This window comes from Carassius carassius, chromosome 30, assembly GCF_963082965.1.
Source record: "Carassius carassius chromosome 30, fCarCar2.1, whole genome shotgun sequence".
NCBI lineage: Eukaryota > Metazoa > Chordata > Actinopteri > Cypriniformes > Cyprinidae > Carassius > Carassius carassius.
Genome location: NC_081784.1, coordinates 4,244,827 through 4,272,306, shown reverse-complemented (window position 1 = coordinate 4,272,306; position 27,480 = coordinate 4,244,827). Strand labels below are relative to the sequence as shown.

The 27,480-nt window shown below is 36.9% G+C and overlaps 1 long non-coding RNA gene across 1 annotated transcript; it reads left to right on the top strand.

The window, feature by feature from the left end:
- Nucleotides 1–211: 211 nt before the first annotated feature.
- Nucleotides 212–2,528, top strand: LOC132111090 (uncharacterized). The gene is made up of 3 exons (XR_009424727.1): nucleotides 212–408; nucleotides 907–1,018; nucleotides 1,462–2,528. It is a non-coding gene; the product is annotated as an uncharacterized LOC132111090 (long non-coding RNA).
- Nucleotides 2,529–27,480: the final 24,952 nt, after the last annotated feature.

Below are 27,480 nucleotides of genomic sequence, written 5' to 3'. Positions count from 1 at the left end.
TAAACAAATACTCATACTTTGATTAATAATTTGTCTAACATGTTTTTTTCTCCCACAAAGTTTCAATAATGTCATTAAAATCTTTAAAATTACATCTAACTCTTCCTCATTTACAATTCCAGAATGTATAAATTGGCAAATATTGTGGAAAAGGACTTCAGTACTCAAAGTACTAAAAGGGTATTGAATGTTACACAATTTATATGAAAGAAGTTTAAGAGGCTAAGAACTGATGTGATATCTTTGTCGCCTTTGTGTTTCAGATCAATGCAGAATTTCTGTACTGTATTTCTGGTACTGAAATTTATTTCTGTGTTATACCGTCACACTCCCAAGCTACTGACGCTATTTCGTGCCAAAGATGGAGCACTTGGAAGAAGACTGGAGATCATAATGGAACTGCTGCAGGTACAGTAATTTTCAAAATTAGAAGTAGCTTTGTTCCATAAGATTTCCAAATTATATGAATAAGGATATCAAACTGAATGATAGACAAATTTCCTCCAGAGCTGCTGTACTATTTTAGAAAAGGAAAAACTAAAAATAGCTCATGGGGTAATTCAGAAATGACACAGACTTTGTACTATAGAGCTGTCCGGGTTAAATCCATTTAATGTCAGATTCGAACATTCTCCTTCAGGTGATGTCTTTATAATTTCAGGCTTGCAGTGCATGTGTGGAAGGGGCTAATGGATTATCATGAAATCGTAAACAGTATATTTTCTACTTAAAAGCCATTATGAAGCTCTGCCTTGTGGTCTGACGAAGCTTTATACATTAAGTAAAGCAGGCATGTAAAGTACGATCAGAATTGATAGGTGTCATGTGTTTACGTTTCTAAATTACAGAAACACACAGTTGTTTTTTTTTTATTATATTTTTTTTTTTTTGTGATTGACTTATCAGTTGGTGAATTCCTCCCCAGCACTCTTCGATTGAGAGGACCAGAGAGGTTGTTCGTCGGTATCTTATAGAATACCTTGGAGAACAAGGGGGACATCTTATCAAAGAATTCAACGTAGGTGAACTTAATTTACATTTAACTTAATTCAAGGACCATATTTCCTTAATTCCTCAATTTGGTGCTTGATCTAGATATGTGACCTTTATCTGTAAATTAAATTAATTATGATTTTTTTTTCAGAATTTCTTTGATCTGAATATTTTTTGGTAATAAATCGTGTAGGTCTTAAATTTACTTTTTTATGGTCTTAAAATGTCTTCAAAAGGTCTAAATTTTGACTTATTGTGACTTGCATGGACCCTGTACAAAAACATCAAAATAGAGAAGAAAACAAAACAAAGAACAATTTGACACCAAGGCCTGCAAGAAAATAAAATCTAATAAAATAGATTTATAAGCTATGAAAACAATAATGAATGTATTTTCTAGTAATGTAATATGCTTGCAATATATTTCTAACAGTTTTATACTAAGACAAAGACAATTTCATGTTGCAGGACACTGAGAACTTGGAGGAACTTGAACAGCTCATTATGGCCATTACTGTGAACCCAAAGCCTGGAGCTTCTACAAGCAACAGCCCGAAGATCATTGGGATCATCATAGAGGGCGTGGAACTCATCACAGGACTTGGAGATATTGCAAGGGCTTGCTCTGTCCTCCTTGGCTTGACCTATGCGCTGAATCTAGATTATCCCAGACAGCTGAAGTACACCTTTGAGGTGTTCCAAATTTTTTTCTTGGAACTGGATGATTCAAAGCTTTCAAACAAAGTCCAGTCCCTCAAGAGCAAACTTCAGGCTTGAAATGAGACTGTATTGCAGTGCAGACTTTTGTGCTACACAATGTTTATCTTCTACAGGGCTTGAGAATTGCACATTTGAAAGTGCTATGTTTGTAAGTTGGCACTGATTTGTCCCAAAAAAGTCATACATTTCAATTGTTGTAAATTCAAAGTACAAATTTATTTTACTCTGTTCAGTTTGCACTTTTATTATTTATGTTTTGGCACATGCCATTATGGAGTATTTTTCTTTAAGATCTTTATTGCTCCTTTTTTTTTAAGTTGAAGTCAGCATTTTGTCCTTTTCAAAGTTCTGCAAAAGTTTGATTGCGTGAGCAAACTTCTGGCTTGAAAATGAGACTGTGGTTGCAGTGTACATGTTTTGCTACACAATGTTTAGCTTCAACAGGGCTTGGGAATTGCACATCTGATAGTGTTATGTTTGTAAGTTAGCACTGATTTGGACTCTTATACCATGAATCAGTGAGATTTCTAGTTCAAAGTACAAAATGTTTATTACTCTGTACAAATTACACTTTTCTGCTTTTTTTTTTTTTGGTACATGCACCTCTGGAGGATTTTCCATAAAGATCATTATTGACCCAATTTAGTGGGGTGTGAGGTGAGAAAGCATGGAAACAGGTTTATGGACACATCACCATTCTGTATGTCATTTATTTTTGTTTTTACAAAATAGTTTAAAGTCAGCATTCTGTCCTTTTCAAATGTCTGGTTTGAAATGCAAGATCCAACTTCTGGCTTGAAATGAGACTGTGGTTGCAGTGTACAATGATTTGCTACAATGCGTCTAAAGCACAAAAGTGAATTGTTAATAAAATTCTTATTTGAGTATTTAAGTTTCGTACTTTCTGGGCCATATTATTCATAAAAAATGAATATTTAGATTTAATTCATTGCATTGATTAAATTCAAATCAATGTGCATATTAATGTAGATGATGATTACTCAATTATGATATGTAGAATCAAATTAATTTTTATTAGTACTATTTACACATTAGGGAGTTTATCTTTTTCAAAACAACTCAATATTTTTGTTTAGGTTATACTTAATTCTGTGCTGTTTTCTATTCAAATCTACTCATATTAAATGAATAACTATTAAGGGTCTCATTTAATTAATATTTACTCAATACCGAACCTTGTGAAATTTAATTAATAATATTGCTTGTAATCTGTTGCCTCATTTTTATTGAGTAGATATGGTGAATTTTTTCTTACGGTGTGGATAAAATTGCATTATTTTTCTCAGAAAATTCTGTTTCAGTCAGAAATACATCAAACTAAATGTGATGTGAACGTCATATGATTGTGAATACTGGCAAGGCTGTAAATGTTTGCTTCAGTATGTTGCAAGAATAATGCAAAGATTGCACATCAATTCCAGAGAATCTTCCAATGCAATTAAACTACCCATGAGCAAGTTTTCTGTCTCACCCAGCACTATGATATGACTTTGTCAGTTTATTTCTGTAAATAGTTGTTTATATAGCTTTAATGTAACCTAAAACAACAACAAATCAACACCTGAGACATTTGCCCAGACTTACATTAATGGAAAAGTTTCCCCCAAAATGATAATTAGTTGAAAATGTACCCACCCTAAGGCCTTTCAAGATTCAAATTAGTGTGTTTCCTCATGGGTACAGGTTTAAAGAAATTTAGCATTTTATTTTTAAATTTAGCATTTTCTTGATCAAATGTGCTTGTTCTGTGACCTTTTTCCGCCTCCAAATTCAGACAAGACAACAGTTTGAAGTTAAAAACATCTTAATTATGTTACTGTATATACTGAAAAGTCCAGATCTGTGTTCTGCTGCTTGTGAGTTTGTATTGATATTGGGGAATGTGCTGAATGTGTGTGTGTGTGTGTGTGTGTGTGTGTGTGTGTGTATCTCTGAAGCCAGTAGGGCAGATGTACAGAGAGAAAATGTGCCCACTGCTTTTCCAGATTCAGGGCAATGCCATTCTTGTCAAAATTAAAAATTAAATTAAATTAATGCATTTAGCAGACGCTTTTATCCAAAGCAACTTACAGTGCATTCAGACTATCAATTTTTACATATCATGTGTTCCCGGGGAATCAAACCCCCAACCTTGCGCTTAATAGCACAGTGCTCTTGAGCTACAGGAACACAAGGATTTGTTCTGTTCTTAGAATGGGTCTGGAAGAGAAATGACATCATAAACAAGGTTACAGCGAGCTCCAGTTCAACAGCACTGGATTTTACAATCTACTTTCCAATGCTGCATCTCCTTTTAATGAATTCCCATAAGTGTACAGCTCTCTGTATCAAGATATCTGTGTATAATAGCCTCCATCTTGAATCCTGCCAGGGATACTGTCAGTAATGTTGCAGGAGATAATTCAGAAACATAAAACAACTATTTTGCACGGGCATGACAAGATAAGCTGTTGTGATTAATAGGTATGAGATGCCAGCAACAACAAATGCCTGGTATTCAGAACTGAGTCTGCTTAAAAAGAGAGAGGCAGACTTACGAGAGGACGAGAAACAAATGAGACCTCTGTTGGTCTGAACCTAGAGGAGACTTTTAATGACTTCATTTGAATTTCTTATCAAGTGAGTCATCTTAAGTTAAACTAATGAAAAGTTTCAATGCTGGATGTGGCGTTTTGTCCTCGCTTTGCCTCACTTTAGACACCTTAGCCTGAATGATAGATTGACTTTTTAAATCACCATTCCTATCAATGTCTTTAATTTACATTTATGAATATTGCAGATGTTTTTAATTCAAAGTGACTTGCGCTTCTTTCAAGGTGAACTTTTGACACTTTTTGCATTCCTTGGGAATTTAACCTATGACCTTGGCATTGTTAGCTTAATGCTTGAATGTTTGTTATTTAATCATTTGAATATTTAATAACATAACTCCTCAATTTTGTGTAATTGCTAACAGACACCATGGCTATATTTATTTGATCAAAAAATGCATTAAAAATAGTAATATTGTAAAATATTATTAACATTTTAAATAACAAGTTTTTATTATAATATCGTTTAAAATATAATCGTTACTTGTATGCATTGTTACTTGTATGCTGATTTTCTGCTCAAGAAACATTTATTATTGTCAAAGTTGAAAATGGTTCTGCTGCTTAATATTTTTTGTGGATAAAAAAAAAAAAAAAAAACATTTTAGCATAATTTACATATTTTTACCTGCTGATCCCCACTGTGATTTTGAGAACAGGACACACACACACACACACACACACACAATAACCCTTCTTCAACAGTTGTCTGATGAACCTTACTACTGGCATACTCATCTTTATTTTGTTAATACAATTATATATACATATATATATGGGAACGTCAATAGGAATTTATTCGTTTTTTTTTTTTGGTCAGAGCGACAAGCATTCCACTTAAGCCGTGACTTCTGACCTGTTTTGGCAGTTGCTCTCTCTTGGTCATAACTGGAGATGACACTTGACAAATGATAAAAATCGAAAACATTTATTGAAACAACCCAGCATTTTTTAAAGGTTAGTGCTCTTCATCATGAAAGGGCAGCGGAGAGCTGCAGGTTGCATCACGTACTGTACATATACTCCATTCAAACAACTCTTTAGCTAGAGAGAGATGAGAGTGAACTCTTCCAGTGCTCAGTGTTCAAAATAAGAATTTAAGAAATCAATACTTTTATTTGTATTAACTGATCAAATGTGACAGTACAGATATTTACAATGGTACAAAAGATTTCCAATGAATGCTGTTCTTTTGAACTATAAATTCATCAAATAATCCTTGAAAAAAAAAACAGTTTCTACAAAATTATTAAGCAGCACAACTGTTTTCAATAATGATTATAATGCAAAATGCAGCAAATCAGCATATTAGAATGATTTCTGAAGGATCATGTGACACTGAAGAGTAAGATGATGAAAATTCATCTTTGCATTACAGGAATAAATTACATTTTAAAATATGTTCAAATATAATTATTTTTATATTAATATCAGACATTTGAAATTGTAATATTTTATAGTGTTACTGTTTTAACAGTATTTTTGAACTTATAAATGCAGCCTTGACTTATTTAAAAACAAAAAAAAGTATTTTAAAAAGACTTTTTTTTAATAAATATAGTAGCATACACTTTCAAACACTTTGGTGTAAAAGTGGATTAAATATCTAGAATTATTAAATTAGCTAAAATTTGTTTGATGACAGTCATTTGAAAGATACATTTATACAAGTTCATTAAAAAAGCCAGCGTATTAAAAAACACCAATTCAGTTCAGCCAGATGTTGAAAAACCCACACGTTGAATGAGTGGGTCTTGGCCAGAACAAAGAATAAGCATCAGACATTTTACAGCATATCAAAAATAAGGCAACTCTATACTCTAGAGTTCCTGAAAAAATGGCGTGAGCACAGGGCTCAGTGCCTTATGTTCTCTTTTGGCCTCTCTTACTAACCAAGGCTGGAATCAATTAGCCGTTAACACATTGGCTGCTTAACATTAATTGACTGGGTCTGAGATGGGCTGAGTGTTTCTTGATTAGTTTTTAAATGCTTGGATGATGTGAGACCACATATCCATGGGAATGATTTACCAATTTTAACATGCATATATTACTTTTCCTGCTTTTGCCCAAATAAATACAATAAAATGATTAATTGTGGGTCTTTTCTCACCAAGGTCAGTGTTGTGCAGGTGGAACACTTGCAACAAGACAGACTGAAAAAGCGATAGATGTTTAAATCAATATATTGTGCGAGGGCCATGTGTTATTGCGTCCCATACAACTCAAAATAATAAACCACAAAGTTAACAAAACAGTGCACTTCACTGTGCTGAGCAAACACTTCTCTGCTGTCTTCACGAGTTATCAGAAACGTCCAATTTCCCATTTATGAAGTCGTGATTACGAGCTCGTTGCATTCTTTTCTGAAAGAAAATAACAGTGGACAGTGGTTTGTGAATGTTGATGCTAAGCTTAAATTATTTGATCGGGATCATCTCCTCCCGGGACCCATGATTTGTCTTTATGTGTATTCAGAGCCAGTGAGCAACGGACTTTCATAATAATAAAATAATTATTGTTAATCAATTAATGTGTTAAAGTGATAATAGCATGTAAACTTGTCCAGCCCTAATATATATATATGTGTGTGTGTGTATGTATGTATTTCATCTATATCACTTTCTCCAAACTTTTTGAATAATAGTATATAAAAATTTCCATGATAATATTAAGCAACAACAACTGTTTTTAACATTGACAATAAGATATGTTCCTTATATTAAACCAAATATTAATTGCAGTAAAATAAATAATAACTGTAATATATTACATTTTAACCGGTACAAAACAGTGTCCAGACATCTTAAAACTGGAAATAGTACTTTGGATAATTGAACCAACGATGTTATGGCATAAATGAAGTAATATTTCATGATTTTCCAATAAAAACTTTCTCAAACAGTTCTGGATCTGGTTTTGCATGAACTTGGAGTTCTTTGCAGCTCAGCATACAGTATGCCACTTATTTCATCAATGCCATTGCCATATATAAACTCACAATGTCAATAATGTCATCAGTATGTTGAATGTTAAACAACATGTTTATTAGATCCTGTACCCATCAAATTACTGAAAGATTTGTTACCTGTAGCAGAAGAACCACTTCTCAATATTATTAACTCGTCGTTATCTTTAGGTCACGTCCCAAAACCATTTAAGCGGATCAAATGAACATTCTTCTTCTTTAGCTTGGGTTAAACTAAATTTACTCTGTTACGCTAATGATGTCTCTAATTATGTCTCTATTTGTTTCTCTGTTTTGCCACTGGATTTACATCCCGTGGTAACTAGGATTTACACAAGCTCCAGTCTGGATCCAGAACACCTGAGAAGAGATGATGCTGACCCTCAGAGGACCCCAGATGATGCTAACCCTGAATCAACAAACAGAACTAACAAATATTGCTACAAGTGTGATTGCATCATATAATAATTGCTGTTAATAATGTTCATCGTCTGGCTGATTACGTGTTGTACAAATGTTTCTGAAAAATCCTGTCATAAGCACATAAACTGACAGTCACCACTTATAAGATACTACTAAATATTGTAGAAACGTAATTTTGTAAAGTTGCTTTGTAATGATTTGTATAGTAAAAAGCGCTATACAAATAAACTTCAATGTGTGTATATGTGGCAGGCCAGCAGCAGAGTAAATCACACACACTAGATGGGTCTAATCCTACTATTACCAGATCGGCGTTGACCTTGTTCACAGATGGAGGCCTGTGTATCCAATGTCTGTGGTTGTTCTCTTTCCAGGAAACAATCTGTGGTGACGTTGCCAACAGCCAGTGATGAAGTGGGCTGTCAAACCCAGTGGGCTTCTACACTGGTTTGAAAATGTCTTTCTCTGTGTGTATTTCCCTTTCCAGTGAAGGAAGCAGATGCTTGGACACATAATGTTCATGCTATGACAAGCGTGTCTCTATAGGTCAGAGGAATGAGGACAGTGTCCTGTCTGGGTCGGTACAACAAAATAGATCACACACACAAACACACACACACACACACACACACACACACACACATATATATATATATATATATATATATATATATATATATATATATATATATATACACATTTATACATTTATTCTCCATTTTTTTTGTTTCAAACCTTTCGTACATTCTTTCTTCTGGGGAAGAATGTATATATTCAAAATCATCTGAATCCATGCAGTACCTTTAGGAACAGAGAGAAATATAAAAGGAATAGTAAAACAACAGTAATAATGTGAAATATTATTAGTTTTAAATAACTCTTTTCTACATAAATATATTTTAAAATGTTATTTATTAATTTGATGCAAAGCTGACTTTTCAGCGTCATTACTATGGTCTTCAGTGTCACATGATCTCTCAGAAATAATTATAATATGATGATTTTCTGTTCAAGAACCATTATTATTATCAATGTTAAAAACTTTAACATTTTAACTTTAACTTTTTCAAAAGAACGGTTTTTTAAAATAGAAATCTTTTGTAACATTATAATATACTTTTTTGCATTTATACTATGGAACATATGCTTGCTGAATAAAATGAGTAGTTTCTTAAAAACAACAAAAAAAGTACACATTAGTGTACTTTTATGATACTTGAGAACATGAGGCTGAATAAATGAAGACAATGTTGTTTATTTTTTGTCTGTTCCTACTATTCCTTTTTGAATAAACTGTATCTTATTTCCAAAGAAATTAGGTCTGTAAGTGGACATCAGCGTTCTGGACAGTTTCTTAAAGGAAAATAGGACAAATAATGAGTATTCAGAACCGAAACCAGAATGGGAAGACTTTAAAAAATGATAGCATGACACATACATATTAACTAACCCTCAAGATAGTTTAGGTTTAAAATCAGGTTCATAAAACCCTCACATCTGACTTTGTTAATTTATTCACTATGAACAAAAATACTAAAGTTTTTTTATTACAAGGCACTCAACACACTATTAATATGTGCATTTCTCCTGCCTCCAGGGACCCATGTGATGCAGTAATTGATTGTGAACAGTTGCCATGGCAAAAAAACCCACAAAGAATAAACATGACCAACACAGCAAATAAGGCTTTCCCCTGCTCGTTTATCTATCTACAGGTCAATACAACAATGACACCAGGAAACACCACGGTCGACAATCTCATCACTCACTCCAAACCTCAGAGAGAAATAGAACATTGAGAGGTGCAATTACCCAGCACTCCGTCTCAATAGGACATCACCACTGCACTGGACCACACTCCAAACAGAATAAACATTTGATTTGTTTGTTGAACATGACTCTAGTGGTCCTCGCTGTTAAATGGAGCAGTCTGAATGGCCTATGAGACACTGAGGCCAATTTTCCCAGCCTCAGCCTTCAGATCAGACAACAGATCGGTTTTCTCCTGATTGGTTGGCATTCAGAGAGAAGGAACCCTGGGTTTATTGGGCTGCATGCTGTGAATACACAGAACATGTCAGACACATATCATGCAAATAGATGGGCTTTCTACTGCCCTATTAAAAGGAATGAAGGATACGTTTTTGAGTTCATACAGATGAAATGCTGCCATTATTAGCTCACCCTCGTCGTTCCGAACCCGATTTGCAGTTATTGTTTTCCTATGGAACAAAAAAGGAGAATTTTTAAATAAAATTTGAAGAAGCACTTTTCCAGTAATAGTTCGTAGTGACCATGTCTATCAAACTCAGAAAAAGACTAGAAACCCCAAAAACAAGTTTGCAACCACCCAGAACATCCTAACAACTGCATAGCAACACCCTTAGAAACCTCCCAAAATACCTTAGCAAGTCTTTAACCAGATCACCAATTGCTTAGCAAATGCCCCAAACACCATTTCAACTACACAGAGATCATCTACAACATAGCAACCATAATATTTTAAGCATATTTGAGACACTGTATTTCTAAGGCAGTTTCTAGCAACACTTTACTTACTTTACATCCTGAACTTCGGTCTTCAAACTTTTCAGCCAACATAAAGATTGTTTTTCTTTCTCTCTCTCTCTCTCTCTCTCTCTCTCTCTCTATTAGTCTTCCAAAAAAACATAGTGTTGTCTCATCTATATCCATGTACTGGCTTATATTCCTCTGAGCAACTAAACTTAGCATGTTGGTGCTTTTCATATTATGTCCTGTATATCTAGGATTTTTTGGAAAACTTGTTTTATTTTGGAAAAAGGCACCTTGAAAATGATTAAAGGTAAGGGAGAGATTGAAATATGAGCCATTATTCACTGAAAATGTTCTCTTCCATTAAGAGCTCATAGATCTTATTCTTCAGTCCAGATATCGATTTCACGAGTTCGCCTGCCCATTCAATCCTACCGTGTAATGGTAAATAAACTTGGCTTGCTTTCCACGAAGGACGCTTGAAACCCGAGGCTTGGCTCGAGCTCCGAGTAACCAAACCCCCCCAAATAATGGTGCAGTATGGAGGAAAAAGAGAAAGAATTAGAGGAGAAAGGGAGGTGGAGGTGGAGGCAGTCCTAGCAATGATTGACAGGACTGGATGATTAGGCTCCTCCTGAACATGCGTTGGGAACTTTATGTCATTGTCAGGTATGATACATGTGAGACCCAATGATATTTGGTGTCATTGACATCATTAGCGCCATCATCATGTGTGTTGTTATTGTTGTTAGACTAATCTACGAGATTTCAGACCCTTTCTGCTTCCTGTGGTCTCTTTTGCACAGTATTTGCATACTTTATTACAGGATTAGAAGCATATTTTGTCAAATACCAGACATTTAAGATATTTTCATGTATTGCATATTAAGCACTTGTATATACAAGAATAAAGTTTAGCATAAAACTAACATAAACATTTTAAATCAGTTTAATTTTGATAAACATGACACGGTATAACATGAACATTACATTAAATGAATTTCTGCTGTTATAAAAGCACATTTGTGAGCATTAGTGGAACTGAAGATGCCTAAATAAACATGAAACACAACTGATTGTTGTCGTCGGTGAATCCGGCCAATTTAGAAACAGGTGTGTTGTCGTTAAGTGGAACACACCTATTAAATTGACAGTGATGCCATGTGACATAATAAGTTTAGTATTTACTATTTGAGATTTTCAGTAAAGAATGATAGAATTTTTTGCTGCTATCATGTGACTTCCAAAAGAGTATGGTCTAATTTAATTGTGTCTTTTTTGTTGTTGTTGTTTATTTTGGAGCTTGACAGAATTTCTTGTATAAAAAGTGTAAAAAAAAAGATTCTTAAAAGTGAACAGTTAAATAATAATAATAATAATAAAATATTAATTAATTAAAACAGCAATCATCACAAGGACAATGATAGAGTTAATACTGACAGAATGTTCATTTTTGGATGAACCGTTCCTTTAAGACACTAGTATCCGGGAGAAGTTAGCTTGACCCAGCCTCAAGCTCTTCTGTATTCAGTGCTGGAGATTCAGCTGACTGTATGAGACTTACTCGCTTGAGTAACAGGCCATTTTTTCTAGTGCCAATTAAAATGAAAGAATAGCCCTGGACAGTCCTCCACACTTGTGTTCCATCTCCCCTTCCACCTTCTTTTTGTTTCTCAGCACTCTCATTCATTGAGCAGATGAATAAATGGAGAAGGAAGAGTGACTTTCTGGTTTCTACTGTGCAAACGCCTCATTTGTGTAATTGTGTCATGCTTGCATTAGCATAGGGCTTCAGGTGCCTAATTGCTCTGCTTTAATATTGCACTGGTCACTCGTTTCCTCACAGCGATGGCCACTAGCTCTATCGACTGACCTCGAGAAGGACGAAGAAAGAGAAAGACATTGGAAAATAAACTTTTAAAGCCCGGGAGTACAAATATAGAGAAATTACAAATAGAGACTTGTTCAGTTTGTCAACTTAGAGCTTCTAAGAGTGAGTCAATTTTTTGGAGTGATACTTTACCATCAAGACAACAATGCAACTTGTGCGATTCCAAGTACACATCACTCTTATCAGTGCACAGCTGAGAGGATGTGGGCGATAAAGTCAAGGGTGGTTACGGTGGAGTGCAGAACAGCACACTGAGGATTCATCAGAAGGCTTCAGCAAAAATGAGTTGCTGCTGCCCGACTCTCTGTGAGCAAAATGAAGAAGCAGTCAAGTGTTTCCTCGAAAATTGAGTGCTGAGAGAGCAAGTATATATCAGTTTATCAGAAGGCTAATGAAGCTAATACATGCTCCATTATTAAGACTCTCTGACCTGAGGGGCTTTTGTTAAACAAACTGAGATGACATGAATGAAGAGGATTAGAATAATTAACATAAATGACTCTGGAAAAAAAAAAAAACTTGTTTCACTGTTCTCACTACTAGACCTGCACCTGTTGCTAATAGCAAATGACTTCAAATTTTTCAGCAGGTGTCTGCCAGAAAGCATCCCCATTCAGTTTTAAATGTATCCATATTTATATCATCATCATCAAGGAAATCAGGAGTTGATAAATGTGCATACTGTACACTAAAAATAAATACACAAATAAATAAATAACAATAATAATTATTATTATTTATTTTAAGGACTTATTTTGAAACAGATTTTATTCAGAAATATTTCTTTAATAATTACAAAACTAAAATAAAAAAATAACACATTGGAATAAACATGACATTTTAAAGTAGAAAGACGAAAAAAAAGAAAAATAAAATAAAAAAAAAAGAAGAATTAAGTCGAATTCATCAAATACAAACTAAGGGTATGTTTACACAACAATAATGAACTAAAAGCGGAAAGTTTGTCCTTTCCTTGTTAAAATGATCCCCTTTCAGAACAAAATCAAAAATCAACTAAAAGTGCTGTATTATGCATGCCAGGCCAGTAGTTGGCGTCTTCACTTTGTAAAAAAACACTACACGTAATATGCATGTGCATGACATCACAGTTTTCACAAGTTCACATTTTTAAGGTTTACACCTAGATGAAATTGGTATCTTATTGAAAAACTTGCACTTTGAAACCCATTTTCAGAAGTTTGTGTTTACACTGTTGTTGTGAAAATTCATGTTACAATTTTTTCTTTTATAATTTTAGCTGAAAACAGTGTCATGTAAATAACCCCTTAATCAGAATGCAATCTTGCTCTAATATTAAATATTTAAATGTAGACCTCACATTTACAATATTTAAATCCATGTTTGTGTGTATCTTAAGGAATATATTTTTTAAACCAGTTGTCTAAGCCATAAATGCCATGTGACCAGTGTTGGGAAGGTTACTTTGGAAATGTAATAGGTTACAGATTACAAGTTACCCTGTTTAAAATGTAATAGTAGTGTAACTTTTTCAATTACTTTATTAAAGTAATGTAACTAATTACTTTTGAGTACTTTTTGATTACTTTTCTAAATTTGTGAAAATTAAAGAATAATAAATAAAAGCATATACATCAACTTAAATACAGTTATCTAATAAGCATGTGACGTATTCTGTGTAATAAAATCCTGAAACATTGGTGTTTTTTTGAAACTGCTGTCTCTGTATATGATGATAGTTTTCTCAAAATAAGTAAAATGCACATGAAGTGACACAGAGCAGTTCTAGAAATTATGTTTATGTGCTCGTGTACTCCTATATTGAGGCGGCAGAGGTTGAAAACACTGCGAGCTTCAGTAGGCCTATGTGTAGTAAATGAAACCATGTCTTTGCCATTAATTTACAGGAGGGGCGGACTGGGAAAAAAATTCAGACTGGAAAATTCAAACTCATACAAACAAATTCATGGACAAAACTATTTTTTGTATGGACCTGACATAAAAAAGGTTTGAATCTTTAATTTGGGGACATGCAAAATAATTGCAAAAAAACTGCACCTTCACTTCCATTTTTCTCTTCAAGTCTCTTTATTATGCCCTGTTATCCATCTCTCTCATGACTTTAATACTCAAGATTGAACAAAACTATACTTTACAATACAATACTCTACAATACTACAATATCTTTATAGAAAAATCCTAATACTGTACATGAGTCATGTTTTTCCCTTACAAAAAATTACCATGCTTTTATTAGCCTATATAAAAGTAAAATAACCTTGTTTTTTTTTTTTTTTTTTTTGCAAATTGATTTGTATTTATTTTTAAATAAATACATTTGTAAAATAATTTAGCATTTTTGGTTATCACAGTTAAACAATAGTAACCATTTTCCCTGGGTTTATAGTTAAATATTAAAATGTTAATTTTCGTAAGGGTTGTGTTGTTGTCTGTCGTAGCTCCCCCTAAACCTATTAAAAAAAATCGGATTTTTTTTTCAGCTAAATTACTACTGTAACATTACAACAGATAATAATGATGTCCTTTATATAGTATTTTGAGTGATGACTGATGAGCAACGTGCTGCTGCTTGATTAAATAAATAAATAAATAAATAAACTAAGACAAAAAAGCATCTTTACAGATGAAACTGACCTGAAACCCTGAACAGTATAGTTCTGGCTCTCTGCTCCAGCAGTCCGTCCTCTCTCTCCCCCTCTCTCTCTCTCTCTCTCTCTCTCTCTCTCTCTCTCTGAGTCTGATCCAAACCGTTTTGCGGAGGCGCGGAGAGCGCGCGAGTCATGACTTATTAGAGATTTAATTATCAAATGGCGGATTCGCAAATGATCGCTTTAGTACATTCGGCAGGCAATTATACAATAATGATATTAAAATAGCGGGCAAAATCGGCTGCCAGGCCCCGGGAATTGTCCCGGTTCTCCCGGTGTCCAGTCCGCGCCTGATTTCCACAGACACGCAGAATGTGCAAGTCATATATTGCATTTTTGGGGCCTTATATTCACAGACACTAGTCGATGTCATGTTTTGATTCAAGTGTACTGACCTACTTTTGATTTAGTCATCCAAAATGTGGCATAGCCTATTCCGTCCGCGTTAGGCATTTCGTTTTTATGACTGGATTCTACGAAGCAGACTGTGTTTCCGCATCCCGGAAATTATCAGGGCGGTATGTCTCAGAATAGTCAGTGCAATTTGGGAAAGAAATCAGTTAAATCTGTATGTGGATGTGTGTAAATATTCAAATGTAATCCCCTTTGTAATCGTTAAAAATTTCATAAGTAACTGTAATTTAATTACTCATTTTTCCTTAGTAACTGTAACTAATTACAGTTACAATAATTTTGTAATTAAATTACGTAACGCCGTTACATGTAATTAGTTACTCCCCAACACTGCATGTGACTGATTATTCTATATAGAAAACTTACATTTATCTCTATCTATTATTACATTAATGTAATGCAATGAAATATTAAGTCATATAAAGTTGATGGCCATCTACACAGAAACATGCTTGATTTCCAAATAAGGTGTAGTTATGTTATGGTGTGCGGATTCCTTTTTTCTTTTTGTAGTTTTGGTATCTACCAGCAGGGTTTAACTGGATAATGCTAAGTAGCCAATCTCTGAGCTCATGGCTACAGCAGGCCTCTCACCTGACACTTCACTGTCACATGACATCATGCACCTGCCATGTTTGAAGGATGGAGTGTAGGTGAGTGTTTGATTCAGCAACTTGATTTTCAGCTCAAGATATCCAAAATCTCAAGCATGGGTAGTCTATGATTATTAAACATACAAGCAAATGTTGCTTTGCTGACATTGTGCAATTATGTAGCCTAGTATTTTATTGCTGCAGTTGTTGTTAATGAGTTTTTGGGGAGTAAAATAAATGGAGCTTCATGTAGTTTTTTTTTAGAAATGATTAAGGAACAATCAAATGAGATATGTGTGACCTGTCATTTTTATTTTTGGTTGGCAGCTTTTGAAACTTTTGTGAATTAGTTTTTATATAGTACACATAAAAAGGACCCAGCTTTTGATTCATTCAGGGATCCCACACATAATCTCAAGTCATTTGTTTGTGTATTGGACTGCGTTGGTTGCTCTGTGTTTGTTTTTGATTCGCTTAAAGACGAATTGTAAGAACCCATAAGAGTCAGTAGTTCAATGGATCAGAATAATCTTATAACACTGCATGTTTTTGATTCACTAAAAAGAACCATAAAGAGTCATGTGCTTATGAATTGAACTATGCTGCTTGCTCTGTATGGTTTTGATTTTCTAAAAGACGTCTCGTAAGAATCAGGTTGCTTGTGAAGCAGGCTAGGCTACTCTGGTTGTGTGACATGTTTCTGATTAATTAAAAAGAACTGGTTCATAAGAGTCATCTGCTTGTGAATCCAACTTGACTGTATTCAGTGTATGTTTATGATTCACTTAAAAAGAATGGGAGACATATCCAAAAATGAAATTAGGTGTATATGACTTTCTTCTTTCAGATGAATTCAGTTGGAGTTATTTAAAAAAAATTCTTTGATCTCGGAACTGTTTCTGTTTTATAACAGTGAGTGCAAGCTAGATTAAAGTGATTATTACATTTTGAATATGGATATTTTTCATACAAAAATGCTTAAATTCACTACAGAAGGCCTTTGTTCACCCCCCGGATCATTTTTTTAATGGATGTGCTTTTTATTAAACTTCTCATGAACCGATGCAGTGCAACATCTGCTGAGTCGCATCAAACAGCCTGAAAGATCAAATTTTTTTTTTTAAAATAACTCTGACTGGATTCGTATGAAAGAAAAAAGTTATATACACCTAGGATGACTTCAAGGCAAGTAATTTATGGGCTAATTTTCATTTTTGGGTGAAGTAACCCTTTAAGAGTTACGTAAAGTACCATTATTTTGAGATACACCGTTGTTTTATCTCAGCAAATTAACTTTGGTCCATACACATACAATTCAGTTAGATTATTACTTTTCTTTTGCCATGACACTGTAGTGGACCAGTGCACAAAACCCACTGACTAATACGCATGACCTAGTTGAGTGTGATGTATTTGAGTTTATTTTTGACTTTTGATGGCCGACTTTAGCAAATCTCTGCATATATAGTTTCTCTTTGGCTTAACTTTGTTTTCAGCTCATCTGAGAAGACGTTATTCTCAAGAAAGATCTAAAAATCGAACAAAAATCAGAGTCCATGTCAGTCATAGTCTGTCAAATGCTGGTGTTTTTAATCTCAGTCATTGCTCTGCTGGTCATCGGTCATGTTGTTGAAGGAGAGGAGTGTGTTTTGTTGCCTCATTTGCAGGCCGAGCTGTGATTGAGTCTGGATGCAGGATGGAATATTCACTCAGACAGAGACAAAAGGGTCTGCCAGTGTTTGATCTTATTGATTTATTTCACAAGGATCTCAGAGTTTCTGTATAATGCAACACTGACTGAATGTAAACACGCTCATTCTGGGAATGTAAACATTTGTAAGGAAACTGAACGAACACACATACATTCTTAACTAAATATTTCAAGGAAAGTCCAGTTTGGTTACTCAAAGTATCTATCTTTTGTGTTCAGCAGAAGAAAAATTTGTATAGGTTTGCAACAATTTAAGCATGAGTAAATGATGACAGAATTTTCATTTTTGGGAAGACTATCCCTAAATCAGGTGTGCCTCAGAACATAATGCACATTTTTTTGATGTAAAGTCCATTTATCATTTCTAGATAGCAGACATGCCTTTTATAATTTATAAAATGCAGCCATTTCACTTCATGCACATTTTCATTTATAAAGTTCACACTAGTCATATTGGTTTCAAAAGATTCACCACTGCATTCAAATTTTAGATTTTTTCATCAAAATGTCCACATTCTCGCTAGCTCTCATTCAGAAACAATCAACAAAGCATTATTTTATCTTTAGCATAATTTAGAGTTTTTTATTTAAAATGTGCTTAATTTGTCATGCCAATAATTGCATGTTTGCATTGCCTAAGCATCTGAAATGGTACAATCTCTCTCTGTGATTCAAACACATAATCAAACGATTACAAATGATAATATTTCATAATTGGCCTGAGAACTTCAAAATGCAAGTGCAAGTCCAAAAAGAGAACTTGATAAGATATGAACACTTAACTAGAGCCGAATAAGCCATCGATGTCCCTCACAAGAAAAGTCTGGGCACAGGAATATCTTTTACATTCCAATTAAAATAAAAGTGAAACGATGTAGTGAACTAAAAAGTGGTTGATTTACAAAGAGTATCTTTTTTTTTCATTCCTTATTAGGGAAAAATATTCATTTTAGAAAGCAGTGAAATTCCTTCTGAACTGATTTAGATTTATCTCAGAAATGTGACTTGAGCAGATACTGATCTCACGGCGCCAGTGTTTTTCTTTGCCTGTTATGATGATAACGGGAGCATGCGTGATGTCTCTGGGCCTCTTAGCCCTCAGGTGAAGTGACATGCTGGTAATCACCTGTGTCCTGGTGGGGCTGATGTGATCAGTGTGCGTGTGATGCTCGGCTCGTTGGCCTGTAGAAAATGGGAATACGCAAAGGTGTAAATGAGTTCTGTGCTCGGCTGACAGGGTCTTTATGGATGGTCGCCTGCTATCGTATGCCTAAGAGGCAGATCCATTTCTGGCGGCCATAAGAGTGTCGCCCTGGCACAGGCTCGCTGATGCTTTGTGAAGATCCAATTTAACACGCTGCACCCGTTCACGTACAAATAACATCAGCTCTCATCCCGTGGGTGGTTGTCATAAGCAGATATCATTGTGCTTATCAGGATGAGGTGAGTCTAGAATATGAGAGGTGGATTTCTGCAGCTCTTTTTCAGTGATGGAGGCCCAGAAGGGCTGAATTTCAGTCAAATCATGCTGCTGCTGCTTATGGCAATGATGCAATTTGGACAATTAACATTAAATAAAAATGGACCCTATTTTGGTATACATTGCCAATTTTCGAAATCTAATCAAGTCCTATAGTCCTTTTCTTTTTCATTTTTTTTTCCAATGAATATACTTTAAAACATCATATCCTGAAAGTAAAATAACATGACTTTAAAATAAATGTTAACTAGACCTCTGTGTTTTAGTAAAACCGTAGCTAACCTCCCTTACGAAAATTAACCAATGGTTTTACTACAAATAAAACCAAAAAACCATGGTTACTATAATTTAACCATGGTAACCACAAATTAACCATGGTTTTGCTATATTAACCGTAGTTTAACCATGGTATTTGTAGTAAATCTGTGGTTATACTAATTGTAGTCAACACGCCAAAAAACCATGGGTTACTACAGTTTTACTATAATAAAACCATGGTTATTTTTCGTAAGGGCTGGAAGGACAATGTTCTTATGTGAAAATAATTTTTTTCTCAGGTCACTATGCAATGGTGTAAAAAGATCAAATAAAACCCTAAGATGTGATTTTGAGCACAACTGGAAGTGAAAATTGGATCTGTATGGCCATTAAATATGTTTGAAGTCTTGTTGTATCCTTGCCATTTTATAAAGTCTGCACAAAAAAAAAAAGAAAATTATGTCATTTGTCATCTTGACTTGGTCTCATCCCCCTCTTTCTTTCCTTTTCATTCACTTAGATGGCTGTTAATAATGGTTAGAGTTGGACTTGTAATATGAAAGTCGTAGGTTCGAGTCTCAGTGCTGGCCATAGTTGTTTGTAGGTGGGAGGGAGAGAATGAACAGCGCTCTCTTCTACCCTCAATACCCATGGCTGAAGTGCCCTTGAGCAAGGCACTGAACCCCCAATTGCTCGCCAAGCAAATAGTGTGTTCACGGTGTGTGTGTGTGTGTGTGTTCCCTACTTACTGCTGTGTGTGTGCACTTGGATGGGTTGAATTCAGAGCACCAATTCCGAGCATGGGTTACCATACTTGGCAAATGCCACGACTTTCACTTTTTAGTTAAAATTTCATTTAGCATTGATAATCACATGTGTGCAGGCCTTTGTTTTTAGTATGAACAGCAGAGTTTATGAGAGCAACATTTTACATGGCAATTGGTGTAAGGCCACAATGGAAGATGCGATTTTAAATGTAATCACAAATTGCCTGTTTACAAATAGTCTATCAGCCTATATATTATGTATTAATATTGGTGTATTTTAAATATTTTAGTGAATACACATTTAAATAACACATCACATTTGTGGTGTAATCTGCTTGTATCACATGAATATGTATAGTATAAATGACTGACTTTAATTCATTTTTGGGTCCTGCCCACTTGGTCTAAGAGATCATATTTTGCATTGGAAAATGCGAGTACAAAAAATTAAGTACCACTCACATGAAGAATTCTCTCTATATTTTGACCTGCCATAAAACATTATTTAATTGAAAAACAGACCGAACAAATTATTATTATTATTATAAATTATACAATTTAAACAATAAATATGACTGTAATACTATTGAAATAAGTTATTTCATAATTTAAATTGTAATTTGCGATACAAAATATATTATTATTTATATTGTTGTTCTTTAATATTATTACTATTATTATTATTACTATGTTCAAAGAAAAAAAAAAAAATATATATATATTGTTTTCACTATATATCCTGTTGCTTCTGATGAGAAGTTTGTTCTTTGACATGCCATCAGTTTCGGCAGGGCTCATTGTGACATCAGAGTTCGTAACCGTGGTGAAAGCCACAGGATCACTCTGAGGAGAGGAAGTGAGGTCTGACATGCTGTTTGGAGCACGCTCTGTGTTGAGTGCTGAATGTGGAAAAGCACATGCATATTTTATAGATGTCAGCACTTATTTAGATTCAGATTAAGAAGGGAAAGACAGAGGGGAGGATGAGGACGGAAGAGAATGTTGAGAGGAGATGCTGGAAATACTGTGTAACTAGATCACCATGATGCTAAGGTTTTTTGAGTGGTTCTTAGAGGGATGTGTGCGGTTGCTAGGGTGTCTGGGTGGTTGCTAGGTTGCTGATAATTTCCAAGTCTTTATAAAACTGCTTTTAAAAGTTTCAAGACTATTAATTTTAAGTGCAATTTATATCAGTCTCTGTTAAAAACAAACACTTAATCCAGCCTGAGCTGGTTTTAACTGGTATAAGATCATTTGAATGGTAATGTAGTTAGATTGGATGACCAGCTGATCAAACTCCCTGTTTAACCTGCAAACAGACCAGACCTACGAACAGCAGCTAACAATGTCTGAACACATGAAAAATGTAATGTTGTGCTTTGTTTGTCCTTCATTGTCCTTCTCTCTAGGATTCTCTTCCCAGTTTCATGACAGAGTCAATCTAATGTAGGTGAATTTAATTTTCCTACAAACCGCCTTAACTCGAATTAATTTCTATCTGTACTCTTAATGTAGTTTCATAACAGGGTTCGGGAGGAGCACGTCAGATACTTAGCCTAATTAGCACAGGTGGAGCCACTTAAGATAATCAACCTTAGGGTATAAATACAGCTGAATTAGCCTACCTGTCTCCATTGATGGTTTATCAGCATCCCGGTTCGCTCTGTCTGTCATCTTATCACAGACCCAATTTTCCTTCCAGCGCGGAGATTCATACCGGGGATTTTTCAGATCTGCTACTTTTGCTGATACCCATGATCATTAAACACGGCCGTTGAGCACCATCAAACGTCATCGCGACAGCTGCTCTTTTCGCCAAGTCACACGTCGTGGCCAATAGACTGTGCAAAGCCCAAGCTCGCCTTGCTTGACACCACGATTGATCCGATCAAGACCGGGCTCTCCTTGAGCACTGGAATCGCAGCAGCAGCAGGCATTCAACCAGCCTGGGCCTGACCTCAGTTCTTACTGCAGCAAGCCTTTCTCACTTCCTGCCGCGGATCAGCCTTTCACCGCGGCTTTTCCAGCCGTGGCGCAGTTTGAGGCTGCCTCCTCTAGCGGCACAGACCGTGCGTCGTAAATCAATACATTTTCAGGTGTAGACGCTAAATATAGGTTCGCGGCTAGAAAGTAGTGCGGGAGCTGCGTGGAGTTCCGATCACATATGTATGCAGAAATTTCAGATCCGAATTGAGCCTCGGATGCGTTCAAATATTTGAACTTCTGCAACTAGACCGTTTGCGAACGCCCGACCGGATGTGATGTATTCTAATCAAATCTATAGGTGCGAGGTCAGAATTACCAATATTTTGTTAACTTTAACATTCAAACACAATTTATGTAAAATGGTGGTTTATAATAATTATGGGAGAAATAATTATTAAACCATTATTTACGTGATTAGCCCCATAAAATCTACTGTTTTTATTTTGGGGGTCATCTGATTTGTGACGATGTGTTCATACATTTTATACATTATATTCATTAAAATTATTAATTTTACCATGGTAAACATGCCAAGGTAACAGTTGCTGCACGACCAGTTTTAAAAGTTCTGCACGACTGCCGCCAGAGGGAGAAATGCGACAATCGTGTCCAAATGTCGCGTGCCGTGGAAAGGTGGCTTAAAGTTTGTTAAATGAGGTTATGACGTAGTTCTGTCGGATGACGCCATTTTTTACCAGAGTCGTCATCCACACTGAAATGTCCAAAGATATTATCTGCCTTACCGTGCATGTTTTAACCTCACTGAGGTTATACAGACATAAGTTTCATGCAATTATTCTGGCAGGACCAATTTATTTAGGGACATATTTCACCATTTACTGGCATGATCACTTAGAATTTATCTAATATACCACTACCATCGTTTTGCCGCAGGACAGCAAGTGTGAGTAAAATTCTGTTGTCTTTCTAGTACTGTAATATGAAAAGCATACAAGTAAATATCTTTAGAAACTGCTTGGAAGTGAATAGCACATAACTGCAATTAATGTTTTTGCCATAATCATGTCTATTGGTATGTTTTACAAGACTAAATGATATTCATAGTTTTCTGAAGCCTCTGTTTCCACAGTCTATACTACAACGTGAAAACAGTGTTCCAAATTTATCCGTTTTGAAGGCTGTTTAAAAAAGCCGGAAGGCCAAAACAAGAGGAATGATGCATTTCCAACAGGAACGTACTAATGTGGACAAGGCTTAAGGAATTGTCAAATTAGGCAACCAATTGCTAAGCTGGCAACACAGTAGGCTATGCATTAATTTTTTAAGGTTGCCCCATCAAATGTTACTAACCTGTCTACTCTTCTCACAGCCAAGGAGGGGGAAGTCGTGGCCTAGTGTTTAGAGATTTTGACCCCTAACCCTAGGGTTGTGGGTTCGAATCTTGGGCCGGCAGTACCATGACTGAGGTTTCCTTGAGCAAGGCACCGAACCCCCAACTGCTCCCTGGGCGCCGCAGCATAAATGGTTGCCCACTGTTCCGGGTGTGTGTTCACGGAGTGTGTGTGCACTTTGGATGGGTTAAATGCAGAGCACGAATTATGAGTATGGGTCACCATACTTGGCTGAATGTCATGTCACTTTCACTTTTTTTTTTTTCACTCTCAACAACTACAGCAGCCGAACAAGCTCCGCAGGCGGCCAAAGCAGCTATCTCTCCTCCTCTTCTCATGCTCCCCTTTACTTCTCTGTTTTCCATATCTCCTCACTGCCGCAGCAGTGTCTGCTCCCGCAGGAACCTTTTCTGTATCTGCCACAGCAGTGTCTGCTTCCGCAGGAGCCTTTTCCGTATCTCCCCACTGCTGCAGCAGTGTCTGCTCCCGCAGGAGCCTTTTCTGTATCTCCTCACTGCCGCAGCAGTGACTGCTGCCGCAGGAGCCTTTTCTGTATCTCCCCACTGCCGCAGCAGTGTCTGTTCCCGCAGGAGCCTTTTCTGTATCTCCTCACTGCCGCAACAGTGTCTGCTCCGGCAGGAGCCTTTTCTGTATCTCCCCACTGCCACAGCAGCGCCTGCTCCCTTAATATATATAAAAATAAAAAATAAAAAAATAAATCCTCGAATATGCACATCAAAGGTTGCAATTTTTCAGATTTTCATTACGTTAAGCCATTTCACTGAATTAAGCTGTTCAGTTTTCCCGAATAGGCGACGTGAATTCAAACAAAGGTTCTTGATCAGCTTCGATGCCCCACATTCTCAGTTGCATTAGCCATTGGAGCGGCTACTTGGATAATTTCGGGGTCAGAACTCCTAATCGATCTTTCAGCTCTGCAAAACTCGCCGTTTTCAAACATAATCGCCTGAAAGAAAAAAAAAATCCTTTTTCATCATTCCATGGGTCGTGGTTCTCTTCTGGCAAAAGTTGACATCACCTCCGCTTCAAAGTTATGCCTATTCATCCTAGGTGGTGTCGATTGTATTACGTATCGATTATAGTCAAGACGATTTTAGGCTCATTCTCCTATTAATATATTTTATTATCATTATTAAGTGGCCTACTATAATTCGGCTACCAAACTGCTCCGTTATTCCATTTCACGTTTGCCTGTGCTTGCAAGGATGATTTGAGCCTGTAGGCGGTGAAGAAGTCTCAATCCACAAACAGACGGACATCGTCTGCAGTTACAAGGTATTTCATTGCACTTTAACAGGTAATCTGGTATGCACACTATTTTAAACAAGCCTCACTAACTGAGTTTAATGCCACAGTTATGTTAGAATGCATCTCATTCTTGTTTCTGTGGTGGTGTGTCGGTCTCATCATGAGGCGCGTGGGTGGTCCGGAGCGCGTACGACCAATGCATCAGTTTCAACTAAACTTTACTCCATATTAATAAACTTAGCTGTTTTGAATACTATATTTAACACGTTCGTTTACGTCCATATTAGGGTTTAATTGTTGAACTTTAAATGAAATCCACTATTGTTTTAACCATTGACCGATTTGCAGATCATTTAGACAGATAACTTTCGTGTGCAGATGTGGCAAATTTTTCACAAGACAAGCGAGATGAAAGTAGTACCCGATTACATGAACTAGCTGTTTTAAATATACTAATTTTATATTTAACATCAGTTTATCAGTGCATCTGAAAGTATATATTCTTTTAGACTATCGGTGATTCCATAGGCTCTCTTTCTTTCACCTGCATGGTTTAAAACAGCAAATAGTCATGCCATGACAAGACCAAAGTCTCTCTCTTACTCCACCCAAGCACGATTACATCGTCGATACGTATCGTCGATCTCACGCGCTGACAAGATGACGATTGACAATGACCATATCGCTGATTCATGGCACTTATTTGGGGTACACTGGCACAGGAAATTCAATTTATTTTTTGTACACTTAATTTTTCAAATACGATTTTCTGACTTGTTATCGGAAGCAGCTCATTGGATTTGTTAAACAATTATGCAATTAATCCTCATAGCGTCTACCCTTTAGACAACCAAATTGTTCTTAGTATTGAACCCCTGTCAGGCACTGCAAGAGTGCTCCCGGTTGAGCCAACCTTTGCCTTTTCCGTTCCAAAAAAAAAAAAAAAAACCCCTCCCTCACTGTCTGGCCAAATACTGGCCATTCAACTTTACCTTTCCGTCTTATGTTCGGAGAGGCTTTCCCGTTTGATGTCGTGAGTATTTACCTCCCATCGGACGTCGATGAGAGCCTCCCATCTAGACCACATTACTTTTTCCTTTCTACGGTCGGCGAGGCTTACCCATTCAACGCCGTGAGTATTGAGCTCCCGTCGGATGTTGGTGAGAGTCTCAAGGCTAGACAACTTTTTTCATCCTTTGGTCAAAAAAGGCTTACCCATCCGATGCTGTCAGTATTGAGCTCCCATGGGATGCTGGAGCAAGCCTCCAGGCCACACACCCTTACCTTTTCCTCCTACAGTCAGAGAGGCTTACCCGTTCGATGCCATGATTATTGAGCTTCCATCGGACGCCGGTGAGAGCCTCCTGGCAACACAACTTTACCCTTTCCGTCTTACATCCGGAGAGGCTTACCCGTTCAATGCCTTGGGTATTGAGCTCCCATTGGACGTCGGCGAGAGCCTCCCGGCTAGACAACCTTACCTTTTCCTTTCTACGGTCGGCGAGGCTTACCCGTTCGGTGCCTTGAGTATTGAGCACCAATCGGACATCGGCGAGAGTCTCCCAGCCACATAAACTTTACTTTTCCATGCTACGGTCGGGGTGGCTTACCCGTTCGGTGCCTTGAGTATTGAGCTCCCATCAGATGTCGGCGAGAGTCTCACGGCCACCTAACTTTTCGTTCCTGTTTGACGGGTGACTGTGCTCACTGTACGACAACAAGAGTCTCCACCTCCCGCCAAACTCTGTCCAAATCTTTTCCCCCCGCCTGGTGGGGCTTACCCGTTCGATGTTCTGAGTTCTGATCTCCCATCAGATGCTGCGAGAGCCCGCGCAGTCGGGTTTTCCTCTGCCTGCTCCCCGGCTGGCGAGGCTTACCCGTCTGATGCCGTTGAGTATTGTGCTTGTGTCAGATGTCGGCGAGAGTGCTCCTGGTTGGGTTTTCTTTTCTTGCTGCCCATAAACAGGTCTTATCCATCTGATGCCGTGAGTATTGATCTCCCGTCGGGTGTCGCAAGAGTCCTCTTTGTCGGCGGCCCAAAGCCTGTTTATCTGCTCAACTGAGAGGACCTACACATCCGTCGTCCTGAGTCTTGATCTCCAGTCGGAGGCTTCATGGGCTCTCTCGGTCAGTTATCTGCCCTGGTTGCCCACTGACTAGCAGGGGCTCATCAGCCAGTAGGGCCCGTGCGCCAACACCGTGACCTATTCCTTAGTCTGGCCGCTGTCCTTTCCGCTGTCCTGTCCTACCCCGCTTTTTGGGGGGTACTCTAGGTTCGGGCCATTCCCGAGCTTGGAGCCCCTTCCCCGGACAGCACGCCAAATATGCATTATAATACTTCAACTAATTATATGTAAGTGTGAACTCGTGAAATGTAGTTTCATAACAAGGTTCGGGAGGAGCACGTCAGATACTTAGCCTAATTAGCATAGGTGGAGCCACTTAAGATAATCAACCTTGGGGTATAAATACAGCTGAATTAGCCTACCTGTCTCCATTGACGGTTTATCAGCATCCCCCCTCCACCCCATCTCCTCCACTAGATTTCATTGTACACTTTTATATATGGGGTGGGTACTCTAGGTTCGAGCCATTCCCAAGCTCGGAGCCCCTTCACCGGACAGCATGCCAAATATGCATTATAATACTTCAGCTAATTATATGTAAGTGTGAACTCGTGAATTCGGGATTGTGCACTTCAGCACTGGATCTGTTGAGAGGTCTTCCCCAATCTCACTTTCTTTTACAGTCCTTCTTTTCCATTCTTTCTCCATGTAGTGCTCATATTGGTTTTCCTCTTTCGTTCTCTCTCTGGAACTCTCTCGTCTTTTCCCAAACGGGATTATTTACTTCAGATTCCAGCTGAATTTCTCCATTCGCC